Raw genomic sequence first — 14,374 nt, 5'->3', positions numbered from 1 at the left:
CTCTGTGCAGTTTGAAATCGGGGAGTATGATTTTTCTAGCTTTGTTTTTCTTCTCATGATTGTTTTGGCCATTCAAGGTCTTTTGTGGTTCTACATAAATTTTAAAATTACTTGTTCTAATTCTGTGAAAAATGCCATTGGAATTTTGATAGAGAATGTATTGAGTCTCTAGATTGCTTTCACTAGTATGGACATTTTGATAACATATGTATTAATCCAGTCCATGAACACAGAATATCTTCTTGTTTGCTTGTATCTTCTTCATTTTCTTTATTGATGTAGTTTTCAGTCTACAGGTCTTTCACCTCCTTGGTTAAGTTTACTTCTTGGTATTTTTTGATGCAATTGTAGATGGAGTTTTTCCTTAATTTCTTTAGTACTTTATTATTAGTGTATAGAAACACCACAGATTTTTGTATATTGAATTTCATATTCTGTGACTTTTTTTTTTTTTCATATTCTGTGACTTTTATATAGTAGCATTTCATCTGTAAGTAATGACAATTTTACTTCTTACTTTCTTATTTGAATGCCTTTTATTTCTTTTTCTTGCCTAATTGCCATAGCTAGAACTTCCAATACTATGTTGAATGAAAATGATGAGAGTGCATATCTTTATCTTTTTCCTCATCTTAGGTAACTTTCAGCTTTTCTCCATTGAGTATGATGTTGGCTGTGCATTTGTCATACACGGCCTTTATTATGTTGAAGTATATTCCCTCTGTATCCACTTTGTTAAGAGTTTGTTTTTCATAGATGGATGTTGAATTTCATCAAAAGCTTTTACTGCATCTGATGAGATAGTCATGTGATTTAATCTTTCATTTTGTTAATGTGATGTGTCATCATCATGATGACATTTGCAGATGTTGAACCATCTTTGCATCCCTGAAATAACTCTCACTTAATTTTAATATATGATCCTTTTTGTGTATTATTGAATTCAGTTCTCTAATATTTATTGAGGATTTTTGCATCTGTATTTGTCAGGAATGTTAGCCTTTAATTTACTGGTTTTTACTAATAGTACATAAAGAAGTTTGCTTTCATGTGGTCTAATCAACAGTGAATATTTTTGGTATTTTAAATTATACCTTATTACTTTGATAGGTATAAAAATGATATTTTGTTTCTATCGCTATTTGTCTTTCAATTGTGTATGTATGTTTGTGTAGTAATGTTGTCAGTTTTTATTTTCCTGTGAATTTTTCTTTTCCTTATTAACATGTAGAAATATTTTACATATTCTGGCCATTGCTTCTCTGATGTGTAATTTTAGTTGGCATATTATCAAGCTTTTTTTTTTGTTGTTTGTGATTTTCTTGATAACATGATTATTGTCAAGAGCTACCAGATATCCAGTTGGTCAACTAGGATAGTGAGTCAAATTGAAACTAGCAATTAAACTTTTATTCCCTTACTAAAAATGCTGGCTCCCTCAATATCCCATTTCCCCCCCCCCCCCCCCCAATTTGTTGGCTCCAGGTGAGAGTCAGTCAGATGAGTTGCAGTGCAGGTGGAGGAAATTGTGTCTTTACTGAGGGAGCCCTGTACTAAAGTCTCCTGCTATTTTATGAACCTGAGTCTTGAAGGAGGGGCCAGGAATGGAAAGTATTGAGTCATAAGGGAAAAAAGTGCTTCAAGGACATTTCCCATCCCTTGAATGGGAAGTCTCAGTGGAGGCACCTGAAAAACGTTTGGCCAGAGACACTCTCCCTCTCTCACTCTTCAGTAAGGCTAGGAAAGCAGATCTATGTGTGAGCATGTCCAAGAGGGTGATCCAGGGGCTGAGAGACTGAGTCTTTGACTCATCCCTCTGAGAGGGAGTCTTTAAACTCCCTCTGAATGCCCTGGCTCTGCACCAAATTTGAACTGGGGAGGACAGCTTTCCACCCATAAGAATTGCTAGGTAAAGGTTTTAATCACTGATGCTTGGGCTTGAAAGATCACACAAAGGATTTTGGCTTGAAGCCAAATTATAAATAAAAATTACAAATCTTTTATCTTTGTTTTAGCTAGTGTGTATGTGGAAACATTTAGTTCTTTACATTTTCTGGAATGAATCTTCCCATGTTGCAGTAAGTAGGGATCTACTTTATATTGTTAAGTCTAACACTCTATTTTAAGATTATTTTAATTTACATATCTGTAAGAAAGAAAAAATACTTCCAATTAACCTATGACCCTCATTAACTGTAAGATGCAGACTGATTTCAGAAATAATAAAATATGAAAAGGTGTGAGTCTTAGAATCAATGAAATATAGTAACTTATTTTTTTTGCTAGTCTATTATCAGTGGTCTCTCTAAATACCAATTGTTAAATACATGCTTGTATCACTGATGTGAAATATTTAACAATAAATATGTCCACATAAACATAGGTTATTCTAAACTCTCCTATCTGTTCTCTTACTCTTCCATTTATTACTATGTTAATCAATTCAATTTTAATTTTGTATTTAATTTATTTTTTAAATGCTGGATAGTGTCTTTTCTCATTATTTTTTCCTCTAATTCTACTAAATCTTGCATTTTTGCATAATTTTCTCTTACATGTAAAGTTCAAAGTTTTATAAAATAATTTGTTCAAGCTTTATAAAAAGAATTATTAGCTATGGTTATTATTTCTCTGGATTAACACATAATTTTGGATAGAATTGACATCACTAAGCTTTCCAATAGATATTTAAATTGTTCCTTTTTTTTAACTTATTGTGCATATTTACATTTGTGTAAGCTAAAATTTTGTATTTATGGTAAAATTCTGAAAGTGAAATTGTTGAGTCAAAAAATATGTAATTTTTTCTTTCTCATTGAAATATTTTTGTAATTTTATATTTTTATATATATTGCTAAATTTTTACTCTAAAACTTGTTTTAATATTCCATCAGTAGTGTACAGAGGTATTTGTTTTCCCACACCCTCATTAACACTGAATATAATAAAATTTAGAAACACTTTATACATATCTGATAGTTTTAAAATAATATCTTATTATAGTTTTATTTGTATTTCCCAAATAATGCCTGGAACTGAGAAGCTTTTCATATTCATATTCTTACAGTAAAATATCTACTTTACTAGTTGGGGTATTTATTACTAATTCTGTTCCCCAGCTGATCAACATGTTATTAATAAGCAACTTTATTTTCACTTAGTAGGAAAACCCTTACTGTCTCCTTCATTATTCTACATATCAAATTTGTTACTCTACCCTCATTTTCATATTCTGGTAGCTGGTATCTTTTTCCCTTTGAAAGTTTTAATCTCATTATCACAGATGGAAAAATAAAACTTTTTGAAATCAGTGATTAAACCATTCCTTTGGGCCAAGTTTGCCTCAATCATGACTGCTCAATATTCCTGAGGCAGTTGCTGAACTCCTAGTTTATAAATATACACTTGGCTGATCACCTAACAATACAGCAGGTCCATCTGGAAATGATTTTCTCTTTTCATATACTCCACCAAAGTTTTCCAAAGCACAACTTGTTAGCATGCATACCAGTCCACTACACTTCCCATTACAGCATTTGATATTTGATATTTATTCACATATCTTGGATTTTGTTTGTTCATGTTGTTGGAATCCATCCTAATCACTTTTCAATGTATCAATCTTTCCCCTACTACAACAAGGTTTATTTAAGGCCTTTTTCAGAATAGTCACTGATGTAGCCTTCAGACTGTTTATGCCCCGGGAGCTGAACTCCTGGACAACCCCTGAGAAAAGGAGGTATTAATCCATACCACAGCCATCTCACGCTGCTCTCTGTCAGCTGGTATTCACTCACCCACATCTTACCCACATTCAACTGGAGGTCTGTGGTGATAGAAGGGGACATAGCCACTTCAGTGGTGTTAGAATCTTTGTGACCCCATGGACTGTAGACCGCCAGGCTCCTCTGTCCATGGGGTTCTCCAGTCAAGAATACTGGAGTGGGTTGCCATTTCCTCCTCCAGGGGATCTTCCAAACCCAGGGATCGAACCCAGGTCTCCTGTGTCTCCAGGACTGCAGGCGGATTCTTTACCCCCTGAGCTACCTGGAGCAGATAAAAATGGAAAAGAAAATGACTTAATGAAGTCAGGGAGACACTATTATCATAACAAAGGTATAATCCTGGAGTGCAACAAGATCATGTAGGAGTTTTGCTTGAATAGCCAGCCTGTACTGGTCCCCAGGACATTGCTGTAGCGTTTCAAGTAGCTCATCACCTTGGACCTTACCTCAAAGCAGTCACTGAGGGACAAGACAAAATTATCATGGTAGAGTGAAGGCACTAAACTTCATCTCCAATTTCTTAGAGAATATCAAGTTCTTAAAATCCCTCAACATCAGCAGGACTTCAATCCAGAGGAGTTGAGCGGTCCTCTAATAATGTTCTGATACCATGGATTATGGTCACACCCTGCATGTTATATCCCTTCTTACCCAAGAGTGCATGGACCTTAACAGATTACACTATTCTGTTGAGTTTTACTTAAGTCTGTGGAAATACTGAAACAGATAAAGAATTTTAAGAAATATTTTTCTTTTAATTCAGGATATCTGCCCACCTTAGGGTCTAAGATAAAGTCTATACTTAATGCTGTATTAAATTTTTGGTTTCTAGTAGGTATTCACTCTCTGCAATCTAAGCAGAAAACAGAACCCTTGAGATTGTTTTAATGTATATTAAAAATACCAACTAGAAGTGGAAAAATAGAATGCTTTAGTGGATACTTCAGGAAGGAGATATCTTGGGGCAATGAATAGAATGATACCAGCAAGGAATACCATCTGCTTTTTCATATCATTCCAGCAGCCTGCCAATATTTTGGAAGAGTTGTGAGCCATGATAGAAGGATCCTACTATTTCAACAACTATCTGCTGTGTTCCAGGCTTCCTCAGTGGCTCAGTGCTAAAGAATCTGCCTGCCAATGCAGGTGATGATTTTGCCTGATTAAATTTATAAGTACCATTGATGATTCTGCAATCAAATGCTTGAAGAGCCACACTTAATGTTCTCTTTCGGACATATTTTGTAATCTTTTTGTTATATAGATAAGCTGAGAATTTACCAAACCTCAAGTTCTGGTTCCTTTTTACTTAACTATTCCTTCTTCAATTCATTTCTCTCTTTACACCTTTTACTATAAGCAGTCAGAAAGGACCAAGGCACTTCTCCAACACTTCGCTTAGAAATGTCCTCAGTTAAAAACCCAGTTTTATCACGTGCAAGTTTTGCTTTCCACAAAACACTAGAACACAGTTCAGTCAGGTTGTTTGCCAGTTTATAACAAGGATCATGTTTCCTCCAGTTTCCAATAACATATTCCTCATTTATGCCTGAAACCTCACCAGAATCATCCTTAATGTATGTCTTTCTAGCATGCACTCAACACTCTTCCAGCCCCTACCGATTACCCGTTTCCAAAGGCATGTCCACACTTTTTCGGTATTTCTTACAGCAGCACCCTATCCTCAGTACCAAAAGCTGTCTTAGTCTGCCGTAACAAAATACCACCGACTGAGCGGCTTCAACAGCAAAGATTCATTTTCTCACAGTTCTTGAGGCTGGAAGCCCTAGATCAGTGCTAAAGAAAGCTTCCAGAGTGGTTGGTTTGGTGCTGACTCTTTCCTGGCCTGTGGATGGTTACTTTCTTTTCCCTCCTTGCCGGGTGAGGACACAGGGAAAAGGCAGCCTCGACAAGCTGGGGAGAAAGCCATCACAAGAAAGCAGTCATGCGGCCACCTGATCTCAGATGTCCAACCTCCTGAACTGTGAGAAGATAAACTGCTTTTTAAGTCCCTGGTGTGGTATTTTGTTATGGCGGCCCAAGCAGTTTAAGAGACTCCGATTGATGTTTGGTTTGCCTTAATTTTCACTCTGTTGAACTTCCTCAACTACTTAAAATTATAAAAGTGGTGAATTTTAGCTTCCTTGCATGTCCCAACATGTGTGTCTTTTGTCTTGTATAGGAATGAAAAGCTGTGACGAAATATTCTGGACCATAATTCTTTCCTCTAGAAATCTATTTTCTTAGCATTAGCTTCCATGAGAAACTTGTTGCTGTTTTGATTTTCTTTCTTCTGTAAGTAATCTATTATTTCCATGTAGGCTTATAAAATTTTCTCTTTATCTCTTTCAGAAAATTCTTTATCTACCTCCTTTGAAATTAATCCTGTTTTAAACTCAGTGAGCCTTGATATTGAAAATTTAAACTTTCTCTTACTTGGAAATTTTCTTCCATTATCTATTTGATTATTTCTTCTTGCCCAGCTATCCCTTTCTCTTTTTAGAAAGCCCTGAATCAGTTCCATATCTCTTATCTTTTGACTTGTGATTTATGTTATCTTTGTTTCCTTTGACTTCCCACAAAATAATATGATTTCCAGCATTTTTAGCTTCATTATTGAAACTAAAATTTTTGAAACCATACTTCTCTTTCCTTAAACTATTTATTTTGTAGTTCTCTGATTATTCCTCTGTGCTATGTTGTAAAACCTTAAGAATTTACATTATAGGTCATTCAAGATTGTCTTTTATTTTTCCAACTAAATATATCGTCAATGGTAACCACTGCTGTGAACACTTGGCTGGATCTGACTCCTTAAAATTAGTGTGTTCTTATGATATGTAATCTTTCTCTGTCTACTCATGTGTTTGGGTGAGAGTTTCCTCAAACATACTCTTAGTAATCATTTCAGGTTCTCCAGGAAACTCATTTGAAATGATTAGGGATACAGAATGTGCTTCTTTGCTGTTAGACAAGCAAAAACTCTAATGGCTCCTAGCTACACTGAAGGAGATCAGTTGGTTCCAACAGTTTCCACTAAAATATGCTTAACTACATCCTGATTATTGACATTCTGTCACAACTATACATACAGTGCATGACAAAATCCTTTAGAGGACCTACTCCCTGACAAGAAAACAGTACATCCCCTGTCCTCCCCCTCCACCGTATGTAACCCACAACAAAAATAAGAAGTGTAAGAAAATCCAACCATGTTGTGATCCTCATGTGACACTTTAAAATCAATCAGCAAATACTATTAATGTTTAAATTTTCACGTAATCCCTGATTTACTATTTCACTCAGCACTTGCTTGTTTGATCAAGAAATTAACCCAACAGCATATATATTGTGAGCAGGCTGGTGGTTCATCTATGTCTGTTGAGGGAATCCATCCAGGTTTCTGAGCTGGAATGCACTAGCAGCTGTGAGGTCAAAGTTTCGTTCAGATCCTAGCAGGAAGGAAGATCTCCCAGGCCTCAGGACCTCAGTCCTCCCGTGGGGCTGTAGGCTGGGGCATTCTAATGCTAACTTCTCCTGGCGTTGATTGCCCTGTTCTCTCTGGAGGAGAAGCTTCAGATGTGTTTGAGAGCCCTATTACTTTTCAGGAATAAGTTTCACTTGAAATACAAGTTGAGCTGTCTCTAACAGAATAGGGAAAGAAAGGGAGTCATAGATGTCATAGATATGTGCTTAAGCAGCTATTTTTTAAGGATTTCTGAAAATCCTTACATGCTTTCAATGTAACTTTAAGGAGAGAACATCATTCAATTTCCATAAAATGAAATGAACAAGGCTCATTTCTAGTTCGACAATTTGCTGTCCACAGAATATTTCAACATTACTTGAATTCTTTCCTTTATTGAAAAAAAATTATCTTAAGAACTAGAGCTGGAATGATGCATAAAATGATGTAGCCTCAAGTGTTTTTTACAAGTGTAAGTGTTCTTCCAGGACTAGATTCAATTAACTACATTAGTTTAAAGAGAAGTCCAATTTCCTATCTACCATCTTTGATGTTCAGAATTATACCAAATTTATCTGTATGAAAACTGGTGATTAGTACAGGAAATTGACTTTACAATTGTTCAACATTTTGAAATTCTAAATTGCGAGTTTCCTTGGAGATATGTGTTCATTGCATCTTTGGTATTTTGGAATGATAATTACCTTTTCATCAAAATTATCAAAATGGACATATACTTGAGCCTCTATTCATTCCATCTATGCCTGTTTCTGACATACTCAGATTCCTATTGGAGAAGAAAGTGTAGTCAGCAATATTGGCTTCTTCCCAGGTTGATTTAAGGATATAATTTATCCACATCTGACTCTTCCCAGAGTCAGAGAATTCTTTGACTCTGCACTCCCTTTCCCCTCACTTTTCAGTTACACTCAAAAAGGTGAAAAATAACTTCTGCTTGTAAAAAGAATGGGGGCAACAGTTAACATCAGGATAGGACTCTTTCATAGCTTTTTGCTAAAATTTCATTCTTTATGTAGAGAATTAGTCACATGTTTATTTAGTAAAATTGAGTAATGCAAATGGTTGAACAATGGTCACAGAGAAGATAGTAGAAATGATTCTTTTATTACAGAGAGATTTTACTCATACTGACTTAGGATAAAGATGTCAACTCTTTTACAATATCTGAAGAAGATATATAATATAAAATAATATTTAAAATAGAAGGAAGACAGTTTTTATTCATTCCCCACCTGCAGAGGGAAAGCAAATCACATTCAATTAATCAGTTTAGGAGTCACTTCTGATTCCTCTCTTATCTCTGTTTTTGTCTTGTTCCAGTGGGAGGAGAGATATCTTTTTGTACTTGATGAGACTGGAGAAAAAGACATTCTTCCATTGTGTCTCTGTTGTATCAGAATACAAGAAAAACATCCGCTTTCTCTGCTCTTGTTCCTGTGAAGCGTGCTGCAGAATGAAACAAGATTGAGCAGCTGAGCTGGAGGGCCAGGACTTGTGATGCCGCTCTGTGCCCCATTGGAGTAGGCTGTGGTTCCCCAGCTCTAGGGAAAACCATTCAGTTCAGGAAGACAGAGGTCAAAAACCAGATGTGTCAACTTAGGGCCTTTGCATTCATTGTCTCCTCTACCTGGAATGCTAGTCTCTCAAATATGCTGGTATTCTTTGCTTAAATGCTCCTTTTTTAGTGATGCCTTTCCAGATCTCCTTACTTAAAATAGCAATCCTTACCACTCCTTATACCTGTTCCTTGATACGGCATGTGTGTGCTTAGTCGCTCAGTTGTGTCCGACTCTTGTGACCCCATGGACTGTAGCCTGCCAGGCTTCTCTGTCCATGGGATTCTCCAAGCAAGAATACTGCAGTGGGTTGCCATTTCCTTCTCCAGGGGATCTTCCCAACCCAGGAATCAAACTCAGGTCTCCTGCATTGCAAATGGACTCTTCACTGACTGGGCTACGAGAGAAGTCTGGATATGGCATACAACTTGTTATTTCATTGTTGTCTTTTCCATGGAATGTAAACTCCATGAGAATGTAAGTTAACTGTTCTGTTCCCAGTACTTCGTTTTTTTACTTCCTGGCATACCTGTTTTAAAGAAAATTTATTTTATTGACATACAGTTGAATATTGTGTTGTTTTAATTTCTACTTTACAGTAAAGTGATTCATATATATATATATATACACACACACCTATTCTTTTTCATATTCTTTTCATTGTGGTTTATCACAGGATACTGAATATAGTTTCCTGTGCTAAACAGTAGGCCCTTGTTTGTCTGTTCTCTATGTAATAGTTTGAATTTGCTAACCCTGAACTCCTAATCCACTCCTCCCTGCCCCTTGAATGCTTTTTGAATAAATGAATCAAAGTGTTCTGTTTTGGCCTTTCAGTCAAGATGTGTTCTTAAAGTTATTTTACCACGAGAACTTGAACTTTGGAAAATAAAGTTAGTACTACATTCTAGTTCCTATGTAGCTTCTATGTGTATTTCTCAAATTTGTTAGCCCCTTTGGTGAAAAGGATTGTGACTGATGAATATCCCTAGACCCCATGAATAATATGTGACAATTATAGACTGTATCAGCCAAAGTTGGCAAGTTTTATTGGGAAGAGAGTGGGTGGAAGACTCTATATAGGGATTGGGTAGATTCACTTTCATTTTTGGATTTGATAAATAAATAAATATATATATATAATTATGTACATGGCATAATTATATATATGGCAGCTATCTTGGAGTTAAAGGATTATGAGTTTCCATTTTCATTGTATTCTTGAGTAGTTTACTTCAAATTTTCTAAATGAATATATATGGTCTATGGATTTCACAGGAAATGGTAAGCTCTAGTGAAGAATAATTCTAAAAAAAAGGGGAGAAGCTTCCTTTGGTAATAATATATTCCACTTGGCATGTTGAAAAGAACTTTCTGTCTTCTGTTTGCTTGATAGCAACCCTGCTTGCCGGAATGCTGATACATGCAGAACACCTGAATTTCTAGACTTGAAACTAAGCCCAACAGTTCCCATGTTCACACATTACATTTTCTCAGAATAATGCTTTATCATAGCATTAATTTACTATTTTCCAGAATAGGGTAGCCTTCTAATGGGAGTAGTTTGTCATCTAATTAAGGTGACTGGCAGGTTGCAGACACATAGTCCATTTTAAAAAGGATTTGATTTGAATTTAAACTCTACCCATACTCTGCAAAAGATTTCATTAGCTCAATATTATGCAGTGCCAAGATGTTTGTACTTGTTCACAAGAAAATAGATTTATTAATTCATTAAAAAATGTATTTATTACCTGCTATGTTTCAGACACTAGCTTAAGCACAAGCAATATGGTGTTGACTTCAAACAGACGTGGTCCCTGACAGATTTTACTGTTCTCAGGGGAGCCTGCTCAGTAATCAGGTAGCCCTCTCTCCCACTCATAGAGTTTTAATAGCATTTCTTTAGTCTCAAAATCCCCTTCAGAATCCCAATAGCTTTTCATATTTGTCATGGTTTTTTTTTTTTTTTTTTTTGGCCCTATAAATTTTGTTTCAGAGCCAGATATGGCGATGTTAGCTGATTTCTATGATTTTTTTTTAAAAACAGTGTTCTTTATAATGTGAAGAATATACATGTTCCTTGAATTATGTAAGAAAAAGCCAGTTACTCTTCTGCTGTTATTTTATGCTGGAGCCGTGTGCCAGTGTGCTGAAAACACAGGCACACATACATCTGTCTCTTTCAGACCGGGGTCTTATCTTGGACATTTACTCCTGCGTCGATTCTGCTGCTACTCTATCTGAAATTTCCTCCTCCTCATTCCATTTGCTTTTTCTCAATCTTCTCTCGGGTATGCCCCGTTCAGTCCACTTCAAGCAGGTTTGTCTCCCTTCTGAGGCCCTAAAGCACTTACGTTGTGCACCATATGGTCATTTGGAGCTCGCAGTGGGAAGAAACCATTGTCTATCACTCTTCTTCACAGTTGCCTTCTGTTTGGTGTGCAGCTATGCAAGCTATTTTTAATATGTTCAGCAAGAAAAGTATCTGATGTTCTTAAAAGTAGAAACAAACTTACATGAATCTATACAGTTTGGTACAGAAGTTAAATATATTTAACTTTAAATCCTTGAAATGTGAACAGTCTGTTGCTGATTAGGAAAAGATAGTCAAGAAGAAATATGCCAAGCACAGCCATCATTCTTTGCTGTTCCTTTTTGTCCCCAATTATAGGAGTGGGTGGTTGCAAATGGTGTTTCTTCCTCTTGCAGAACTGTAGCTAAAGCATTTGTAAAAGCAAAACTTGGTATAAATGCTCAAATCAGTGCTCTAAGAAGCCTAAGTTTCAGGGGAATAGGCTTAGGTGGCCCTGTCAGTTGAGGCTGTTCCAAGGGAGGCTTTAGGCACCAGATGAGTTTTCTGTGTTTTCTCTCAATATGGTTAAAATAACCTATTGAGAATGGTTAAGTGTTGATGATGGTAAATTTAATGTGATGATGCCTCACCATACATAGTATAATAAAGACTGACTCCAATTTTGATGTTTGACTGTTAACAGTTTCTAAGCCCACCCTTCTCTTTCTCTTTGCTCAGCTCTGGACAAGCTGATAAGCAAGCCTAAGTACTCCCTCTTTTGGTCCTGTTGATTCAAACCATGGAAACTCCTGCCTATGCATAGGAACCTTCTCTTAGCCCTACCCGCTAACTGCATTAAAAACCCCAGTCCTCTTCCTTTCCTTGATGTCTGAAGCCAATTGAAGCCATTTTCAGACTTTCTTGGGAGGCCTCCCTGCTCTGCTTAGAAAAGCTTCAATTATGTAAGTAATAAACCACTTTATACCCTCCCGGTGTGTGTAATGTCGTTGATCTTGACATGAACCAAATGGAGGGGTGACGACATCTGCTTGTAGTCACAAAAGCTAGTGTTTGAACTATAAAATTTTGCCATAGATTGCATTTGTTTAAAACAGTTGACTTTAATGTGTTTCTGTTTTTTTTTTTTATAGTGAAAACATAGATTATTAGTTTACAATGGCTCTTATGTATCTCAACATATGAGGAGAACGAGATGCATGGGTCATAAAACTATAGTATAAAGCCATAACAGTGCTCACCTGGTAACTGATTCTGAAATTACAATTGTGAGTCTTAAAGAAAACAGATTTATTCATCCATGTCATCTTAGGCACAAACCAAAATAGGGGCTTAATGTGCCATTCTTGGAAACCTGTAAATATTATGACGGGAATGTAGAGGTCCTGCCATAGGGCTTGTTAATGGCTTTGTTAAGTTTACATATAACCTAATCCACCAAGTGACTCTTGAAGTCAGGGGATCCTGCCAATGTAATTTCCAAAAACCTAGTAATAGTAATTCTGCTCCTCTACTAGATAACTTATTTATTTACCACTACGTTCTAAGCATGTTGATAAACTCTTTTCATCTATCAGCGTATGTAGTTCTCCAAAAATCTTTATAGGTAGGTTTCAGAGCTATCACTTATGAGCAGATGACGCTTGTATCAGATGTTCTCCAGTCCAGAGCTGCACAGGTATGTCAGGTCTGCTTGCCTCCAGAAACTGCTTTCTGCTAACCTCCTTGTGCTTCAGCCCCGGTCTCTTGTATGTACCTTACTCTTGGTGCAGCTGAAACTTCGTGGATAATTATGATTACTTTTGTATGGATCATGCTCACAGAGAATCAAAGTAGCATTGTAGAAGTAATGAATAGGTATTTGCACCCATAGCTTTTGAGTTTCCACCATGCTCTATACAATTGGTTGTCTGGAAAATGTACCCTCCTAGTGACTTTATTCATTTATTTATAAAATTACAGAGTTCAATTAGGTCAAAGGCTTCTTTTCCTGGGATTCAGAGAACCCTGAAGTGATAGGACAATGTTTTTTTATATGTGCATATGCGTTTTTCTAGAGACAGTATTCATAACATATCTCTTTTTCAAAGGGCTTCATAAAAAATTATAAGAATGCTCAACTGAATGATTAAATTCTTTTGCAGTTATAAAAATATTATGACTCCTTACAGCTTGAGGATGATAGAGAGTAGAAAGGATCAGGAAATGATAAAGAAAGAATTAGAGTCCATATTTTTTTAAACAATAATATTTGGCTAACATTTTTTCTAAGCCTGGAATTTAAAATAAATTAAAAAAAAACAACTGTAGGACTTTCTTTTTAACATAGCCCAAATCTACATATATATATATATATATATATATAAAAGTGGGAAAAATAATAAATCTGGTTTGACCAAGATCTAAACAAAGAGAACTTAATGGTTGTTTTATTAAGTATAATCCATTTCAGTGCAAAAATGTTAAATTCCATAACCATTCCCTGCTTAAATAAATCAGTAGTGTCTTTAGTTTGGAAAATAAAAGTGGAGAATTATCTATTACACTGCATTAACTGAACTTGAATCTTGTGTCCACTTGACTTTAGAGTTTATATACCCAATTATTAAGAAGTCATTTCCTTTTCTCTTTCAAATAAATAACTGAAAAGGCTGAACTTTCTGATCATGTGGAGCTATGGAATTTCAGGGGAAATAAAGAGCTTATTATCATTCAATTCCTCATATTTAAAAATAATGACATCCTGGGGGTAATAACAGAGTGCATGTATCCTGATCATATAAATGAAATGACCACTGGAGTGAGTACAACAGGGAAGATGCTATTTAATATCCTTGATTGATTTCCACAGGTGCAGAAAGTTTCAATGAGAAAGCATTAGCTTCTTGCTAGAAGTTTTTCCACAGTCAAAAGTTTATGGGGAAAAAATCTTAAGGACACATACTGTCATTGTCTGGATTTATTAATTGTGCATGCCATCTGTCCATGAAATACACTTATTGCCATTAGACTGTAGTCATATTTGTAAGAAAAGAAAGTTTGTCAAAAGGATTATGATCTTTATTCCAATTGATTTAAATAAATTTAACCAAATTTTCTTCTCTTGTGTTGTTGGAAGAGGGTGTTCGCTATGACCAGTGTGTTCTCTTGGCAAAACTCGATTAGCCTTTGCCCTGCTTCATTCCGTACTCCAAGGCCAAACTTGCCTGTTACTCCAGGTGTTTCTTGACTT

At 35.9% G+C, this 14,374-nt stretch overlaps 1 long non-coding RNA gene across 2 annotated transcripts; it reads left to right on the top strand.

Annotated features, from left to right (window-relative positions):
* Positions 1–5,487: 5,487 nt before the first annotated feature.
* On the top strand, positions 5,488–12,096 carry LOC122673459. 2 transcript variants are annotated; one of them, XR_006334686.1, is made up of 3 exons: positions 5,488–5,769; positions 9,158–9,305; positions 11,863–12,096. It is a non-coding gene; the product is annotated as an uncharacterized LOC122673459 (long non-coding RNA). The 2 variants fall into 2 exon arrangements; XR_006334685.1 differs by having other exon boundaries at positions 5,488–5,800.
* The last annotated feature ends 2,278 nt before the right edge of the window (positions 12,097–14,374 follow it).

The sequence above is a fragment of the Cervus elaphus genome, chromosome 17, assembly GCF_910594005.1.
Source record: "Cervus elaphus chromosome 17, mCerEla1.1, whole genome shotgun sequence".
In the NCBI taxonomy this organism is placed as follows: domain Eukaryota; kingdom Metazoa; phylum Chordata; class Mammalia; order Artiodactyla; family Cervidae; genus Cervus; species Cervus elaphus.
The sequence above is the reverse complement of the archived record's forward strand: the minus strand, read 5'-3'. Positions and strand labels throughout refer to the sequence as shown.